Below are 20,760 nucleotides of genomic sequence, written 5' to 3' on the forward strand. Positions count from 1 at the left end.
GGTTGACTCAGTGAAATAGTTGTTGTTGTAAACCCTTGCCCTGTTGATTAAAGAAATTAAGTTGCAGACATAAAGGTCTACAGACCGCAATCATAGAGGTCTGGGGTTGAACAGACGGTCGTAACCAATCACCAGATCATCCCTGTGATGTTGCATTGCCAGTAAAGCATATTCAAAATATAGTCTAGTAAGTATTTTAAAATGTAAGTAAAGACTATATGAAAATACAAAGAATCTGCAAGAATCTACAGGTATTGTGGCTTCATATGGCAAAATAGTTTCTATATATTATCTATATAATATTATGACCGTTTTTGCAATTGGTTCAAACTTTATACATCAAAACATTATACAGAAGAATTGCTCTGATTCTGTTTGCTTTCAATCAATCAATCAATCAATCAATCAATCAATCAATCAATCAATCAATCAATCAATCAATCAATCAATCAATCAATCAATCAATCAATCAATCAATCAATCAATCAATCAATCAATCAATCAATCAATCAATCAATCAATCAACCAACCAACCCACCCACCCACCCATCCATCCATCCATCCATCCATCCATCCATCAATCAATCAATCAATCAATCAATCAATCAATCAATCAATCAATCAATCAATCAATCAAATCATTCAATCAATCAACCAGAATGTTATTGACCAGCTTGGTGGCCATTCTTTATTGAATGCACATTCCATCAGTAAGAGCAGAGTGTAAAGGTTTAATTAACATAGTAATAGCAATTTTGCTTAACATATTGCAATAAACACAACATTATAGGTGACATATCAAGTGTTTAAATGAGTTTAAATGAGGGCAAAATGTTGGTCTCGCTGGCGCATCTGTGACCAAGACAGCTAATCTTTGTGATTTATCAAGAACCACAGTATTCAGGGTAATGTCAGCATGTTATTCGTAATTTTAGACACATATCACCACAATTTGTTAAATCATTATAAATAGAATCAGATAAACATTATAAATGATGAGGACTTCTCTCCTCCTCAATCCCTGGGTCTGAATGCAGACACAGTGGGGAGCAGTTTTTCTCTTGCCCTGGCTATTTCAACTATTATCCCTGCCTGTAATCTGAAGGATTTTAAACATGTGAGCACAGCAGCATGAATATACAGTAGGTTAAGTGTCTAAATGGTAACAAACTCAATTGACAAAAGATAAAGTCTGCCATTCCTCAATTCTCATACAGATCTCCTGATAAAAATGCTTCCTGCAAACCAACAGCTTGCTGTATCGGCCCTGACAGCATCGCAGGGGAAAACATGCAACAAACCCCGTGGATCATGGTAACAAACACACACGACCCTTCATGATTGGCTAAATAGTGCAAACCGTGTACAGACCCGTCTTACCTTCAGAAAGCACATGCAGTCATGAATAATTAAAAAGCAAAAAAGACTTCACATAGGATAGGAAAACTCAACTAAAAAATAATAAAAAATTGACGTGTTATCTCTGGATAGGCAGAGCGGCGCTACATCACTGATTTTCATCCCGCCCCAAAAATGATTTTAAACCCAGAATATGAAATTAGATGCCAAAAGCTCAAAGTTAGCAAATTTTTCCCACAATTAAAGCTGACAGGTGCTAACGTTGTCTTAATTGATGCTCAACACACACATCTGTTAATTAAAAAAAAGTCCTCAAGGGTGTGTTGAACCTTTAATACTAAGCAGTATTAAAGGTATAGTTTTTTTCGTTTGATCTAAGGTAAAACAATAGCAAATGTTCATAAGAGATGTTATAAAAAATATTTATTTCTCAAATGTGCAAGGGTGTGTCAATTGCAGTCATTTAAAAAAAAAACGAGGAAGAAAGGAGGAGTAGAAGAAGAAGAAGGAGGAGTGGAGGTAGAAGAAAAGGAGCTTGTTTGGTTCTTTTCTCAAAGCACTGTTCTGTCTCCCTCTGAGGGCTTCAGCAGATTCATGCTCTGATGGCAAATAATCACACTCACTTGTAGACACTTTTTAGAACATAGTGATATATATAACCGCTTGAGGAAACCAATTGCAATAAACCATTTTAGTTAAAAAAACAAATCTTTATGACTACTGTGAACTTAATCCATTTAAGTACTTAATTAACTCATTACCTTCAACACTAGGTACAAATTATACTGATTATATCAGTATAAAATTATACAAATTATATCAGCTATACTCAGTAGAATGACCACGCAGAAGAACGTCAACAGTCACCAGATCTAAAAATAATTGAGCCCCATTGTGGTGTTTTGGAGTAAGCGAGTAAGAAAACTTTTTCCTCCACCAGCATCATTGAATGATGAATTGGCGTTTCAGTTAGATTTTCCAAACTCTGTGGAGAAGAGCTTTTTGTCTTTGTGCAAAAAGTAACACATTAAAAAAGTAACACATTACCACTGAATGATAATCAGTTCCTACAGCAGCCTAATGGTTCTGTCAAGATGACTATATATATCAGCAATTTTAGGACGCAAATATCAAATAAATCCTGGAATTTTTATAAATATTATCATTAATAATAATACTATTAACACTATTATCGCTACTACTACTTCTACTACTTCTAATAAAATAATAAAAATTACAAAACTACCTTGAACAGAGATTATAGTTACACGTTAACCAGCTAATTTTGTTCCTATAATTTGAGACAGGAGTGTGATGGAAATATTTTTTAATTGTCTCAGAAGATCAATATTTTCAAAAATGTTATATTCAGCAAAGTGCAGACTAATGATGCTTAGACCAAAGATCACATATCCAGTGATTATACTTTCTCAAAATGTTTTAAAAACAGTAGAGCTAACAGTCCGATGTCAGTCAAACCAATGGCAAATAAGGATTAACATCCACATTTGACTGATATTAAAATGTATATTTATCTTTGTGTTCAGGATTCTCATTTGGTTGTTGTGACCAGTGAACTCCCAGGCATTTTTATATTATTATTATGATAAATATTATTATTATTACTAATATGTCTTAGTTTTTTATACTCACACAAAGTTATCATAGATCATTTTACTGTGTTTTTGTCCTATTTGTAGCCCTGACAGTCCGTAGTTAAACTCGTCGCTAAATATTGCCTCATGTTTTCCACAGGAGAAAGAAAATCATACATTTTGAAATGACATAAAAGTGAAACACTTTAATTTTCAGGAAATATCCTTTAAGATTGTAAAGTGGAAAACCTATTTGTGAGTCCAGGCTGGCAACAGACTTCCACTGCAGGCTTGGCAAGTATGACTTTCCATAAATTTGTGCCCAGTGAGGGCTTGAAGTCGACCCTGTGGGCCAGTCGTCAGTGATTTACACACAGATGGAGGCACGTGGCCACTCTATAATGAATGAATGCCCTCTGTGTTAAAACATTGGCAGATTTCCATTACAGTCTTTGCTTTGTTTACATTAAAATGAATCATTAAATTACTCTGGCCAGTGGTCAACATGCCCCATTTCTGTTCTTGTATGCCAGACCACCATGGCTTGTGTTAAACGAGCAATGTGTGCCCATATAAACACACAGCGGAATGAGGACATTATGGAGGAAATCTCAGGGAAGATAGTTTGTTTTAGAGAAAGTGTTAGATTTACTGTCCAAGTATGTGTGTGTGTGGACTGAGAAAAGAATTAAGGAACAGGAAGCCTTTTCAGGAGTGTGAAAAACTGATTTAGACTGACATTAAAAACCTCAAAGTAAATGAAAATAAATGGCTAATTTTGGAGTGTCCTAAACAAGCAGCATCTACATATAAAAAGGCTGTTTGCTTCCAAGTAAACAACAAAAAAAGATATACTGTAGATGTGAGGTAAAATCCAGAGAAACCCTGTTTTAGGGTTAAAAAAATAAATAAAAGTATTTTCATATAAATCATTCCTTCTTAAGGAAATGACAGTTGGTCAGAATAACAAATGGTTTCACTTGTTATGATTGGTTAGGGATGTAACGATTCACCTCACTCACAATTCGATTCGATTAACGATACTAATCTCACCTTATGATTAAGTCACAATTTTTTTAACAAAATTATTTTAAAAAAATTAAGGTGAAGAGCCCTTTTATTTTTTTTCTTAAATGCTGCACATTTTTTTGTCATAACCAAATTGCTATTTTAAAATCGATATGAAAACACTGATACACTGATGCAGCGGAGCTCAAATCAACCGCTCCGTGGGGTTTGGTTTATTAATAGTTTTTTGCTTCTGTGACAGAAGCATTTCACTGTGATGCATTATGTTCAATGTTCTGTTAGTGAAAGTAAATGTCTTTTTTTCGCAGTATTTGCACACGGTTTGTGTTTGTCTGGCGCACCTCACGACGGTCATTTCACTCTCCTGCCCGACCTCTTGCTTGCCGCTGATGTGCAGGTAAAGCAAGTTTGCGTCTGTAACCACAGCCTCTGTTCAAAAAATGTATTGCAATTCATTCAACATTTATATCAATTTGAATCGTCACATATTTTAATAGATTTTTAATCGGCTCACGGTGAATCATTACATCACTATGATTGATTGACAATTTCTAACTAAATGGTATACAAAAAAGGCTTTAAATATTTATATATTTAAAATTCTTTTATAACTGAAATTTGGAAGAAATGTTTTCAGATATTTATAGAATAAAACAAATATTAACATTTAACCCAAACTCAAAACTACGCCCACATGTAATCTGTGCCCACAGAAATCTGAAAATATTTACGCCCAACATTATCTACTTATGTAAATATGTGTAAACACATATTTATTCAATTTTTATGTTAATTTCAGTCATTTTCATGAAGAATATGCCAATTTAAAGACAATTCATGTACAATACAATATTTTCTGTCATTTAGTGAATGTAATATATTAGAGACATGCTAAAGCTTCGTTTACCAAAGTAGTTTTAACTGGACTTGCATTGTAAACCGAAAATAAAAGTTATCTTTGATTTTAAGTGCTACGTTTTTAGCTCCTATACTTTCAAAATCAATCCGCATAAATTTAAAATCTTTCCACATTTATTTATTTACTCAATTTTTTACAAAATTTGCACAGAAATAGCAAAAAATGTCCACAGATTTTTGGTCTGGGTCTGCTCATGACTAATAAATCTATTAAATACTCAATTACAGTAAATCCTTTACTACAACAATATACACATATCTATAAACTCATCCCTGATCATTTGTATTCACAGTGCTTATTCCAATGCATTCTTTGCTTCAGTAAATATGCATGTTGGTGTACATTTTGGCCAAAAGACATTTTAGCCTAATGACAAAGTTTGGCCTATAATTTCTATTTGCTTCAAGAGAAAGCAAAACTCACAACTACCACTCAAAGAGCTCAAGATCGGCAGGTCACCACAGGCTGTGCCATTATATATTTAGTGCTAAACTGACTGTGAAGTATTGGATTGGGCTCCGGGGAGCCCTGCTGGCTCTATATACTGCAAGCTGGTTACCCTACATGCTGATGAAGGCCCGTGTCAAGCGCTTTAACAGATTTACGAGATGATCAATGGATACCCATTCAATGATCTCATTTCATTGATGTGTTTGCACTTTCACTGTGATGCTGATATCAACATTTATTCAATCCACAATTTTGTTAAGTCTGTTTGGAGACAGAGAGAGTATGTGAAATATGTAAAAAATTTAGATTACATTACATTAGTATTATTATATTACAATGGAAAACATAAGTAAATAATTTTTTGGTCCCACTTTATATTATGTGATGCAACTACTATGTACTTGCATCAAAATATAAATACAACATACTTACATCATTCATAATGTTTTGCAGAACAAATCTGGTGCTACTGAGGTGGGATATGGGTAAGGAGAGAAACAGGATTGGTGGTATGGGTAGATTTAGGGATGGGATAAGGTAAATGGTTTTGTTCAATAATGCAATTATAAATGTAATTACAGAAATTAATTACATGTAGATATTTAATCAAATAAGTACACTGTAAAACATGTATTAACAATAATCACATTACATTATTAATTTTGGTGTAAGTACATATTAGTTTAGATCACTTAATTTAAATTTGGGAATTTTTTGGACATCCACAGACCTCTGGCATTTAGCTAAAAGGCTTTAAGACTAAGACTAAAAGGCTTTAACATCGGCCCAAACAACATCACACCTTAGACTGAAAGCTTTTAGGTCTCGTGAAGAAGTGTTGAATCTCTACAAGGCACTGAGCAAAAAAAAAGGCACTAGAGGAAATTGGCAAGAATGCATTGGACATCTGACAAATGTTGTCAGACAAAATAAATTCTATGAAAAGTTATCAGACAAAATAAATGGAACATAATTGTATTTGACAAAATGGCATTAATCAAACTAGCAGATGAAAAGGCATCGGACAAAAAGACATGAGAAAACAAGGACTGAACAAAAAAGCATTACATGAAATAATTTCTGAAATGTTGTTCTGGTCATTCTAAAATGTCCTATTCAAAGTTTGTCAATAAAGAACTGTCTTGAGTGTCTCGGGAATTCAAAAGCCAGTTATCACTAGCCAGGGATGAGCAGTATTTATGAGACATGTACAGTTAAAGTCAGAATTATTTGCCCCCCTGAATTATTAGACCCCTTGTTTATTAACCCCCCCCCCCCCCCCAATTTCTGTTTATCAAAAGGTATTTTTTTTCTCAACACATTTCTAAACATAATAGTTTTAATAACTCATTTCTATTAACTGATTTATTTTATCTTTGCCATGATGACAGCGAATAATATTTGACTAGATATTTTTATGACACTTCTATATAGCTTAAAGTGACATTTAAAGGCTTACTTAGGCTAATTAGGTTAACTAGGCAGGTTAGGGTAATTAGGCAAGTTATTGTATAATGATGGTTTGTTCTGGAGACTATCGAAAAAATATATAGCTTAAAGGGGCTAATAATTTTTATCTTAAAATGTTTTTTAAAAAATTTAAAACTGCTTTTATTTTAGCTGAAATAAAACAAATACGACTTTCTTCTTGCTCTGTTACACATCATTTGGGAAATATTTAAAAAAGAAAAAAATCAAAGGGGGGCTAATAATTCTTCAACTGTATTTTAAATACAAATAGTATTTTGTCAGTTGTATTTTATAGGGTTTATGAAAATGGCTTAATATTTTGTATGAAAATACTTTAGTGTCTAATATTTTTTATTTTTGAAATACTGTAAAAAAAACTGTAATTTTATGCTCAATTTGAAATGTATTTTGTTGCATTTTCAATATACAAAAGTACATTATTTTATTTTGATACATTTGTGGCTGCTTTGTTTTGTACTATTTTTTGTATAAGTGTATTTTTGATACACTTAAAATGTAGGTATTTGGTATTTTATTTTAAAATACATTTTAATATATTTTTGCCCAACCCTGTTACTAGCCAGTTCATTGCATATCACCTTTATCTTCTGATGCACGTCACTTATTTACTAAGAAAAAAGGCCCAAAGTGGCTTCTCCTATAGGAGCATATTACATTTTTCTTTTTGATATTTGGTGTCAGTTCATGAGGAAGTATCAGGAAGTGCTTATTTTTTTCTCTTTGACTTTGACTGAATGGAAACAATGAGATATTGCATACAATATTCAATTTTCATGCACAATTTTAATGTGCATCTCATTTGAATGGAAACCTAGCTAGCTAGGTTGATCATCAGCAGCCTATCATATTTTAAATTATTTACTTATTTTTTTTTTACTGTCAAATTACTTTAATTCTTACATTTTATGAATGACCGTGGACCACAGTTTTAGCTAAAATCTTCTTTAATGTCCTACAAAAGAAAAAAAAAAAATCTCCTACATCTTAAAATCTAAAAAATGACCATGATTTGTGGATAATTTTTTGAGTGAACTATGTCTTTAAGGTAACATTAATCTCTCCCGATCCAGGAGAATTACACTCAAACATTAATTTTTTCTACTGATAGCTATATAAATCATATGAAAGTGCATCTGCAGAGTCAATATCTATGCTGCGTTGTGCATTAAAGGCCGTAAGTCTTTTAAAGCACCAAAAACGCTGAGGCTGTAAAAAACTAATTATATGATCAGCTATGCATGTGTTGACAGGTCAATCTGTGTTTGCAGTACACAAGCGGTTGCATTTTGGTATGATATATGTTTGCTGGTAGACTAAGTGTGTGGTTCAGTCAAGCATAGCAACAAATCCTTAATGAATACAGTCATGGTAAGATGAGCGAGATTATACTGTAGACTTCAGCTGAAAAATGCATCAGACTTGCATTATGTTAACTTGGTCTGTTGTTTAATGAGCCATTCTGCATTAATCTTCTCAACAAAATTACTGGTGGAAATGTTTGCCTATCGGGGACTTTGTGATGTCCTTGATGATAATGAAGACAAAATATAGGCATTATGATGATAATTACATTTTTTAAATAAAATCATTTGCAGGATATTAACAGTGCATTAACAATGGGAACACAGCTAGAAACAAACTCTACTAAGAAAATAAGGTATTCTTTGAAGCTTATGGTTGCTGCAGCAGATGGAAAGCTGAAAGCTGAATTGTGATCTTGTGGATTTTAATTGTAATTACAGTGCAGGAATTAAAGTATGAATAAAAGATTTGGAGTATTGGTAACACTTTAGCACACAAAACTGCATGAAGTTGTGTTAATAAAGGATTTATTAACATAAAATATAACTATTACTTAATGCCTTAATAATAAGAATCATAAATGTTAATTTATTTATTATTCATTAACACACATTATTAACACATTCTGAATGTTCTTAAAAATACACGAGGTACTCTTAAACAACTGCTTCGTAAATAATGTCAATCCTTAATTTAGTAATGAAAAATGAATCATTAACATAGTATGAAAATGCAATCATTTATACATTACACATGCTTGTAAGCAAAGAATACAGCATTTGAAGATGTATTTATAAACTGCTTAACATCTATTAACATCGCACTTCTGTGGAACAAAGGACTACGATTTATAAAGTTCTTCCAATGATTTATTTACATAAATATCACAGGATGTAGTTAGTCGCTAACCAGAAGCTGGCACATTTGCGCACAGTTGACTCAATTAATGCATTTATTTTTTTCCCCAGAAAGAATTGTAAAGCTGTAACTCATTCATCAATTTTCTTTTCGGCTTAGTCTCTTTAATAATCCGGGGTTGCCACAGCGGAATGAACTGCCAACTTATCCAGCATATGTTTTACACAGCGGATGCCTTTCCAGCTGCAACCCATCACTGGAAAACACCCATACATTCTCATTCACACACATACACTAAGGACAATTTAGCTTGCCCAATTCACCTGTACCACATGTTTTTGGACTGTGAGGGAAACTGGAGCACCAGGAGGTAACCCACGCGAAAAGGGGAGAACATGCAAACTCCACACAGAAATGCCAACTGACCCAGCTGAGGCTCAAATCAACGACCTTCTTGCTGTGAGGTGAACGTGCTACCCACTGCGCTACTGCGTCGCCGAAAGCTGTAATTTTGTCTTAAAATATTAAAAACCTAAAGATTATTCATAGAAAAGATAGATGCAGTACTACTCTATAGGTGGTTAAGATTAATGAGAGATTAGGCAAAAAGCATGATATGTCTCCTTTATTAAGTGTGACTGAAAACAACAATCAATATATATCTATATATTGCATTTATATATATTTTTAAGGATTCCTTAGAATAATTTAGAATTTTAGTTGTTATCAGGACATTAATATACAATGTTTTGTTGCTGTTAACATGTCAAAATTGTATGTTTCATTACAAATTTAAAAAAACTAATTTAATTAAATGTATGATTGGTAGAACCGCAATTTCTGTGTGCTAAAAACTCATGAAATCATGTTGGACACAAAATTAGTTTATAGCTTCCCAACAAAGCACAAACACAGCAAACAAAAGAGAAAGAATGAGATAGAAAGATTTCTTCTCTGTAAACCTGATGAATGATGTAATTTCCTGATTTCACAAGCAGCTCAATATCAATGACAGTTATATAGCTCAGAGCCTTTTAAGTGATTAAAACTGGTAAATGTCTGATAGATTTAATCATGCGCCTTAAACAAATTAGCTTGAATTTATAGTGGACACTGAGCATATTTAAAAAGCAATAGTTGAGCTAAAATGAAATTCTGCCATTAATTATTCATCCTGCTGTGTCTGTACGAATTATCAATATTGTCAAATCTCACGGATTGGAGAAATTATCATTAGAATGTGTAAAAAGGAGATAAATTTAACTATATATATAGAAAAGTAAGCACATCCAGGAGAAATGTCCACATTCATTGATAATACCATTCCTACAGCTCAGGTTTGCACTGGTCACATATGTTTGTAATCGTGTGTGGTTGATTGGCTGGCCTATTTTGCCGTAATGAACCAATTTCCCAGGATTCTCAAAGTGGCCTCGAACACTGTTTGAACCTTTCATCAGCAAATGAGGTAATGGCACAATGAGGTTTTCCAGTAAAGAACCAAAGCCTCATGTAAATGGATATAGGATCCAGTCCATCTGCTGACCTGCAGTCTTATCTTTACCAGTTCTGTACCTGGAACTCTTAACAGCGATTATCTGGACTCCAAATGTTGGCTACTACTGATATTTACTTGATATTGAAAGCACACAATGTTCAAAATCCAATCAGTTTCTGAACATCTACGCAAAACAAAAAAGTTGTTACTTTTTTAAGCAGTTAAAGTCAAAATGATTAGCACTCCTGTGAAATTTCCATCCTTTTTTAAATAAATGCTAAGTGCTTTTTAACGGAGAGATTTTAATACACTTTAAAACATAGTAATTTTATTAACTAATTTAAAAAATGTAATTATTTGATTTTTTTCCACAATAAAAGTACATAAAACAAAAAATTTAAAAACAATCTATTCTTAAAAGTACATCATAAAAGTATTAAAGGAAACCTTTTTGCTCTATAAAATAGCACTTGGGAAATATTTGAAAAATAATAAAAATTTCACTGGTGGGCTAATTTAATCAACACAGGCTCATTGTGGATACGTACCCCTGTCTACATTTCCGGAGAGCGCATATTTTGTAGGTCTTTAAAATTAATGCTATATGGTGGTATGACGGCATCGATGGCTTATATTTCTTTTAGTGCTATGAGCTGACCGCTTACCTCTGTATGGACGGCATTTTCAGTGTAACCAGTTTGCCTAGTCGCTCGCTGTGCACGCAAAAGACTTGGGACATGGTCTACATGGAGAAATCACGCGGCCGTGACTGCTTTTTCTTTTTTTAGAACGCTTTTAAAACACTACTGGTTGGGTTTTGGGATGGGGGTGGGTGGGTCAGTCGGTCAGTCAGTCAACAGCAAGCTGGTCTGGTTGGCTTAAGTGTATATTGCACCCTCTGGTAGATTTATGTAAAAAAAAAAAGAATGCGGGAGAGAAATTTGAGATAATCTAAAAGTGTACACAGTGGCCTCTGGTGAATTTGCAAAAACAAAAAATGCGAGCAAACGTACCTCCACATATGCATTTCATGGTCATCAAAAATGTAGACCTGGGTACATATTCGTAATGAATATATAATATAATATAATATAATATAATATAATATAATATAATATAATATAATATAATATAATATAATATAATATAATATAATATAATATAATAGCACAGTTTGTAATATTCCACTTTCCAGCATTTAGGGCATTCCAGAGTACGAGATTGTAATAGAAAATAAAGAGTATTATTATTATTATTATTATTATAAAGAACATTTTCAGCAGTAAAGGAAAATTACTATGCTCTATTTTTTTGAATGCATAACTTTGGGAAAGGGAGGAATAAAACCCTTTTTTGCTTTACATTCAGTGGTGGTTTTGCCTGATCTGATTCATTATTTACACTGGAATGGTTTAAAGTGAAGGTATCATGAACCATCTTTTGGTTTATTTTGTACTGTTCTCTGAGGTTCAATTATAATGTTATGAAGATTTAACATAAAAAGTGTGTTTTTTCTCTGTTATTTTGACCTTCCTCATCTGAGTTCACACTTTGAACAGGTGTGGCACAGTGTAGACTCCCAAGTGAACACTCACTAATGTGATTGGCTGGCTATTTAAATATTTTCAAGGCTTTGCTTCTAACATTAGTCCCAAAGTTTGAAAGAACAGCCGTGTACCCACAAAACTTCAAGCCTGTGTGTTTAACATTCTTCATGGATGAACACTGCGGTGATTTAGGCTAAAAGCATGCAAATGCACAGTACATTTCAAATGAATTATAAAAACAGTTACTCGCACCTGTGTAATGTTCTAAAAATGTATATTTATCAAATTACAAACATTTTTCTATTATGATTTAACATGTTGCTAACATATTTTTTACATGATTCAGCACACTGCTTTGTGTGCTGAAATGCATTGCCAGGGTGTTTCAGACTTTCTGCATGGTTTAGGACATAGAACTTGTGGAAATCAACTATGGTTTTATTATAGACCATTTCAATGTGGTCATGTCATTGGTCCATGAACATTTCTTGCTTGTTATGAAACTATTTCATAACTGTAACAAGAAGCAATTTTATCATAGCTTAAAATTAAAACAGCTATCATAACATTATTAATCAATATGTGGCTCTTTTTGGATTCTCGGAAGCTATAGAAATTAAAAATCTAAAACAGGAAGCACAATGGGAGAATTGTTTTTCTTACATTTCTCAAAATGGTCTACAGTAAAAGTGTACAGTTTTAACCATTTTTTTAGCTCACTGAATGCCATTTGTATAACCGAAGTTATATTACAAATATTATGGCTTAACTATGGTTAGTGTACCAAAACCTTAATTCACTACTGATTTAACTACAATTTAAAAATTTTGTAGTGGCTTTAAACGTTTCAAGAATGATTTGCTACACTATAATGTTATAACATGTTGCAAGCATGTTGCAGATATTGTTGTAGCAAATTTAAGCATGCTAATAGCATGTTTTAGCATGTTGTCCAATTGTCCACCTATGATTGAGTAGTACTTAAAGTACAAAATAATGCTCGGTACTGCAAACAGATTTCCAAATGTTTTTATTTTAAAGGTTTTAGCTTCATCGTTTACTGCACATATTCTGCTTATACTGTGGTCAATAATAAATCTTAAATTGTACATATTCATCCAAAATATCTCACATATGCAATGCACTTACAGGATAATTAATGTGTGAGATAGTTCTTTTAAAGTTTCATAATTACATTTAGGGGTTCATTTAAATGATAAACTGTCCTGCAAATAATGTATATTAATCTTCAGTTGTTAGTACAGACTACATGCTACATTTTCTCTGTGTGTACCAATTAAATCAGGATTCATTTATAATTTAATATGACTTATTTAAACAAAGGCAAACTTTCACCGGTGCAGGAATGTTACTGCTCATTTAATTTAAATGCATACTTTGCATTTTTTTTCAAAATCTGGAATGCATGTTGTTAACATTACCCATAAAAATTTCAATCCATCAACCATTCAGTAAATGAAATGTAAGTGAATTGCACTGTGTGGATGACAAGCCGCGCTCAGATCTAGATTTACATGATGATTGGTCATGCCTGTCTGCAATGACCTCTGGCCCCAGAAAGCATATAAAACAGCAGGATGTTTGGACAGGGCGGATTCATAACAGCTTCATGAATGTTTAGCCAATACTCTTTCATTCTGCCCAACAAGACTAATCAGAGAAACGTGGGGTCGTCCAGCGTTAATTTACCCAGCATGCGAGCAAATAATGCATGTCGCCGTTTTCTTAATTATAAAAACAAAGTCACAAGTTGAGTGCATTGTTATTGATTGCACCATCTTAAAGGGTTTTACTATAGGCTGGAGGAAATTTATAGCTGCAATAGAACTCAATTTTCAGATGAGGCTATTGTATTATTAGTTAACGGTTAGAGCACTTTCGGTGGGAGTCACTTCCTGACTTCCTCCAGTCGGATTTTCTTCAGGGAGTGTTTATTGAATAATGATGCAGGAAACCGAAACCATAATGAGTCCGAAAGTGGAAAATAAGTCTGAAATATTTGTAAGCAGAGCATCTGGCAACATTGTCCAGAGGCAGAATTCGCTCTGCTCAGCAGCTCCTGTTAAAAGTAGGATCACAGACCCATGATTATTCAATAATGCTAAATAAAAAACGTCTTTCTAAAGAATTTTTTTTCCTGGTCAGGACTGAGAACACTTGTATGTATATATATTTTTTATCGCATCAGAGATTTAAATTATTATCCCTACTATGAAATTGTCATTCATTTATATATATATTTGAATGAAAAATTAAAAATTAAAAATTTTTTTTTAATAAAAAATTGTGGTCAAACAAATCTTCAGGCTAATAACATTGACTTAATCAGTGTATTATTTATTTATTTGTTTCATTATTATTTATCACAGCCAAGCTAAAAAGAAAAATACTTTAGGAACTACTGTGAAAAATGTCATTGCTTACTTTGGAATTTACATAAAATATAATTTTTATGCATTTATGAGTAATATGTATTTATGCAGGGCGGTTCATTTCGCTGTGGCGACACCAGATTAATAAAGGGACTAAGCCGAAAAGAAAATGAATGAATGAATAATTGTACTTATGCACACACATTTTGCAAATTGTTCAGGGACAGGGTAAAAAAAATTTGAATTTTGTCAATTATCTCACTTCCAAGCGCTCTTCAAAACGTTTTCTTTAGTGTTCAAAAAAAAGAGAAAAAAAATGTAAAAAGTTTTGATAAGAATTATTATAATTGATAAAATGTAATTCTCACAAAAATGAAACATAAATAATAACTTTGGCTTCTAATGATACACTGTGGTCAACTGTAATGCTTACAATGTGTGACACGAGATTGTGTTGTAAATCGTGTTCGATCTATAGATCAATCATTTCAGTTAAAAACACTTCAAAGTATCATTAGGAAAAATGGCCATTAATTTTGTTTTGCCTGTTTTCATAAAACAAATCCACTATAAAAAATGATTTGTAGACCCAACTTGATTTAGCCAAGTCATCTTGTTGCATTGACTCAGTTAAGTTTAGCTAAAATTAGATGTTAAGTTCACTCAACTTAAATGAAGTTGTTGTGGTAACATGAAGTAAATTGAGCCAACATAATATATAATATACATAAAATATAATATGTAACATAAAATATATAATATAATATGTATTGAGTATTTAGAATTTTTAGTTAGGTCAACTGGAAAAACATTGGTTGGACTTAATTTCTCACATTTTCACAACCATCTGCTAAGTCTAATTAAGATTAAATGGTAAGTTTTTCTCAACATAATAACTGAAATATTTGAGTTTGCTAGAATTTATTGCTTTGACGATAAATTCAACCTAACTTTGATGATCTGAGAGTAATTTTTGGGCAGATATGTAAGTGATAATGTACTGTCAGCCCTTGATTTTACCACAAAATAAACTCAGGGTGTTCAATAGCCCAAAAAGATAGACATAATATCCCTTATGCTTCAGGCTCAGTCCCTGATGTTATCAGGGGTCGCCACAGCAGAATGAACCACCAATTAAATTGGCATATGTTTTACATAAAGTATGCCCTTCTAGCCACAACCAAGCACTGGGATACCCCATACACACCCTCATTCAAACACACTTAATCACCATGGTCAAAATATGTAGGGATTGGAGTAAAAATTATTCTTTTACATGAAAAAAAATTCTATCCATGGCTCCACTATGATGGACCCACAGTTTAGTGCTATTAAACAAAAGTATATCCAAAAAAATGTCCAATTAGAATCAAGCATTCCATACAATACTTAAAACGATCTTTCCATCTATACTTTAGTCTGCATGTTTCCCAGTGAAAAGAACACACAGCTGGGGCTGGGTGAACTTTCGACCACCAAACAAAAGCTACCTTGACCCAGCTGTCCCTCAGGAGAACCAGCAGCAGCCACACATCCAGCCATGCTTTCCCAGCCACAGGTGAGTGATCTTGGTGATCTTGTAGGTGTCAAGGGGGTGTTGGGTTTTAGTAGCTATCTGGGGGATGGTTTAAGTGTAGAAGGTTTCGTTTAGGTCAAAAGGGTGGCTGCATGAATACAGACTGCGGTTTTGAGGTATATCAATTATTCCACAAGGGACTGGGTTTTTCCTCCCTCACCCCGAGTCGCACGGGGTCCCTTGGACTGAATAATGTCACATCATGAATCTGCATTCAATGGCTGGAAAAGAAAGTGATACGCTCTGTCCTTTGACCCCGACAGAAAGGCCAACATTCGTCATGCAGGACTGGGCTTCTGGAACATCTGTCAGAAAGCAGGTAGTCAAACTGGGTCGATGTTCCTGCACATGATAAATGGATACTAATGGAAACTGACTCAAGAGTCATGACGGCTTGACCTTTAGTTAGCCTGCTGAAACTATGCATCTCCATACCGACTGGACTGTCTCAATTTTGATGTAACCCGCAAGTTTTGGTAAAACACAGTAAAGTACGAATACTTTTATTTTGGCTAACTTTTTTTTTGCAAGCCCCCAAAGGATCACATTAGATGAGCAGGCAGAGTATGTGGTCTTCTGTTCAAACACATTCAACAACACACTGAAAACAATAAAATCAAATGTGTTTTTTCTTACCTTCAAAACAAGTTGAGAATGGAGAAGCTTTAAACATATGTATTAGTCCTCCATTTACTTCTGTCTTTAATGTCAGTCATTTGTAATTGAATTGACCAAATAATATTTTAATTTTAGGCGTATACTGAGCCCTAGCATGTCTAGTATTAGCCAATACTACCTTAAAAAGCACTTTATAATTTGCATTTTGACCAACTGTATTTGTGGTCACATTGTTATGTTAAACTTTACAACCTGCACATTAATGAAACAACTACTAATAGCCCTAAACAAAAAGCCCTTGTAACTCTATTAGAGCTTAATTTTGCTAAAATACCAATCATAATTTAAACTTTATTGTCCACATGGATTATTCTCAAATTAGCTTGAGATTTTTTAAGTCAGCAACAGGGTTTTCTCAGTTGGACAACATCCAACAGCAATCTGAGTTCGCCCTGATTGCTGAGAACCCTATTGACTATTGTGAATACTGGGAACAACATTGTTAACAGTGTAACAGGAAACACCACAGCGGAATGAACTGCCAACAACCCTAGCATATGTTTTCCACAGCGGATGCCCTTCCAGCTGCAATCCAGCACTGGTAAACACCCATGCACATTCTCATTAACACACACTACGGCCAATTTGGCCTACTCAATTTACCTGTACTGCATGTCTTTGGACAGTGGGGCAAACCGGATCACCCGGAGGAAACCCACACGAACGCAGGGAGAACATGCAAACTTCACACAGAAACGCCAACTGAGCCGAGGCTCTTTTTATGAAAGGCAAAGAGTTTTTTTTTTATTTAAATGGTCTGACACTGAGGTGGAGTTGTTTCTGCAAATAACACTGAAGTATAAAGTTGCAAATCTCAGTGAGAAAATAAACTGGAAGACGTGCCAAAACAAAGCTCTGAGTAAACACAATGTGTCTTTAAGAAAAGCAATCTGGAGCATGTTTAATAAGATAATATTCTGTAAGCAATGCTGACCAAATGGAGAGTATCCAAAACAACCGCTGTACAATGTCCCTGAATTTGTCACATGAATAAATGCCATTTTCACAGTGACACAAAAATGGCATTTTCAAAAGTATCCGATTTGAATAGCATTTTCAAAAAGGTACATTTTTGTTGCCTAAAAACACTGTCTCCCCATGGACAGAAGGCCAAAGTTATATCCGGTGTTGAAAGTTCAGCTGTATTATCTGTTCACAGCAGTTCTTCACATAAAACTACAGTATAACCGTATAAGATTTTTTTAAACTATACGTAAGACTTCATTTTAGATCATGTTTTGGCATCCTACTGCGATGACTGCTACAAATGGTCATAGTACGGTATGTAAAAACACTCTTCAATATCATCTGCTTTATGCCAGTCAAAACAATCAATAAAATGTTTTAAAAATACAATTCCAGCTTTAATCCACCCTTAAACCTTCAGTATCACTAAACCTGTATCTCTAATCTTACCCCAACTGTCCTAAATATTTCACATTTGATTGCATTTCAAGCTTGGCTGGCTTGGTACCTTGCTGACACTGCCAATTGGGATCTTTTTGTTACTATGAAGAAAAGAAGGCCACTGAGTTGACCAGATGAGTTTTCTTCATTACCTTATTTCCCCTGAGGTCAAGAAGGTCACCCTTGAGTCTGTTCAACTCAGACGGAGAGCTGACCTCTGACCGTACCCAACAGGAGGCCCAATAGGAGAATCAAGAGCGTTCACAAGAACCCAATTTGATTTTATAAAAGAGAATAAGCACAAGATCTATTGACATCAGCTGCCAAGAGAGAGCAATTGAATATTGAGCCACACTGATTCAAAAAGATGGACGACAACTGCACTCAATGCGTATTAACACAAGCAGATTAAAATTCCTCTGGAGCCTCCTTTTGAGCTCTTGAAGATACTAGAAACACAAAGGCAATTACATTAAAACACTGCACACGAAACAGTAAGTGACCACAAGTTATTCATGAGTAATCAAATCAGGTCTCTGTTCAGTGGTGAATGTGGTCAAACACATTTCTAAATCAGCATCTTTTGTCAACAAGACAAACCTCTGAAATCTGAAGGAAACTCTATCCTGAAAAGACGATGAATGACAAATTGAGGATTTGATGAATATGATTTTTTTTCTTTCTATGAATTTATTCATAAATTCATCAAAGTGTAATTCACAATTCTCTGTTCTGTTGAATACAAAACAATTAGAAGAATTTGGAAAACCGGTAACCCTTGACCTTATAGGTTATTTTGTTTTTCCTACTTTAGATGTCAATTATTACCAGTGTCTAACAATCTTCAATACATACTGTTTTGTGTTCAACAGAAAAAGAAACATAAAGGTTTGGAACCACTTGAGGGTGAGTGAGTAGTGAGTACATATTTATTTTTGGGTAAACTATTGGGAATATTTATGTCATATACAGTGCCATGACACTTAAGACATTTCTGAGTCATAGGGCCCTATCATACCTCCGGCGCAATGTGGCGCAAGGCCATGCGCCACTGCGCAAAGCGGATTTTCCCGTCCTTAAAATAGCAAAAATGGTTTCTGACACGCCCTGAATGCGTTTGTGCCCTGCGCTTTCCGCTTTGCGCATGGACTGTCAAAATAGAGCCCATCATGTTTACATTCTAAGAAATGCTGGGTTGTCATGGATTTGCATTTGTTCATATTTGACCTAACATTGGGTTAATATAATAAAACATTTTTTGTATTTTTTAAAATGGTTTAAAAGAACAAGTATAAATTAAATCAATATTACAATATGGGGAACATGTTTAAATAAAATGTCAAAAAAAGTTGACATTTTAATCTAGATTTTCTGGGATCTCAGGTTTTACATTGTGACAAATTATATATCATTAACTTAGCACCAACTACATGCAATGCTGCAATATTGGATAAAAGCTTATGTACCCTATCATACACCTAGTGCAATAAGGCGCAAGACGTGTTTGGTGTGATGTGTTGCTATTTTCAGACTAATGCAAGCCTAATTTTCCCATTTTGTGCCACGTTGTTTAAATAGCAAATCCCTTTGTGCTGCTTTGTGGACTCATGGGTGTTCCGGTCTAGAAAGGAGGTGTGTTAAATGCATTGTTGGTGCCTTGCTATTTTGAGGAACTAAAAATAAAAATGTGTGCTTAATAAACACGGGATGTACAGCAACACACAAATATATTTACAAACGAAAAAAAAGGAATAAAACATTACAAAAATTTTCTAGATAAATATAAAAAGCACTGCTTTCATGTCTTCTTCATCTCGGGGGGCTTTTTCAGTTTGTTCATGACAATTAGCTTTTGTATATTGTTATTATTATTAGTAGTATTATTTATTATATGCAAATTTATATTTGTTTTTATTAAAAACAAGCTTAGATTTGTCCATCAGGTTTTGGACCATTTGGGGCATAGTACATGTGTTTAGATTTAACTATATAATAACCACACTGTTTATGTATTAGTTAGCTTGAATGTAGAACTGAATTTAGAAATAGTTTTGAAACAAATCTTTACGCTTAACAAACAAAATTAAATATGTAAGCTATTGGATGTCTTCAGTAAAGTGCGTACAACACAGTTTCCTTATCCATGACAGAAAAAAAAAAGAGTAAAGAGTAAAAGTAAAATAAAGAAAAAGTAAAGAGGCCGAATGGAGGAAGCTTGTTCTTCATCCACGCACTACAAATGTAATGTAATCTATCCACCAATGTAAGTCCACCGTATAAATAGCTAACGCACCATAGCGTAACGCAACTCACTCTTAAAGGGTATGGGAGATGAGACTCTGATTGGTTTAATTCATGTCATTCTCAAAACCCACTCATAAATCATTAAGAGAAGAAGCACAACCTTGCCACGGCACAACCTGTATTTTTCCTTCATTAAAATAACAAAAGTAGATTTGGACACGCCCTTAATGATTTTGTGTCATGCATTTTAGACTATGCGCCTAGATTGTTAAAATAAAGCCCACCATATTTCTTCCATGTTAAAAATACTTTTTCATCCTAATAGTATGCAAAGGCAATTTCTATTTTAGAAATAATTTTTATTTCTGAAATGTACCCCCTAAAACAACAGTGCAAAATACTATGACAATAATC

The 20,760-nt window shown here is 33.8% G+C and overlaps 1 protein-coding gene across 1 annotated transcript in view; it reads right to left on the minus strand.

Moving 5' to 3' along the window:
• The window catches only part of kdm7aa (lysine (K)-specific demethylase 7Aa), a 248,464-nt gene that overhangs the window by 48,930 nt on the left and 178,774 nt on the right, over positions 1–20,760 (minus strand). The window lies entirely within an intron of this gene.

The sequence above is a fragment of the Danio rerio genome, chromosome 4, assembly GCF_049306965.1.
Source record: "Danio rerio strain Tuebingen ecotype United States chromosome 4, GRCz12tu, whole genome shotgun sequence".
In the NCBI taxonomy this organism is placed as follows: Eukaryota; Metazoa; Chordata; class Actinopteri; order Cypriniformes; family Danionidae; genus Danio; species Danio rerio.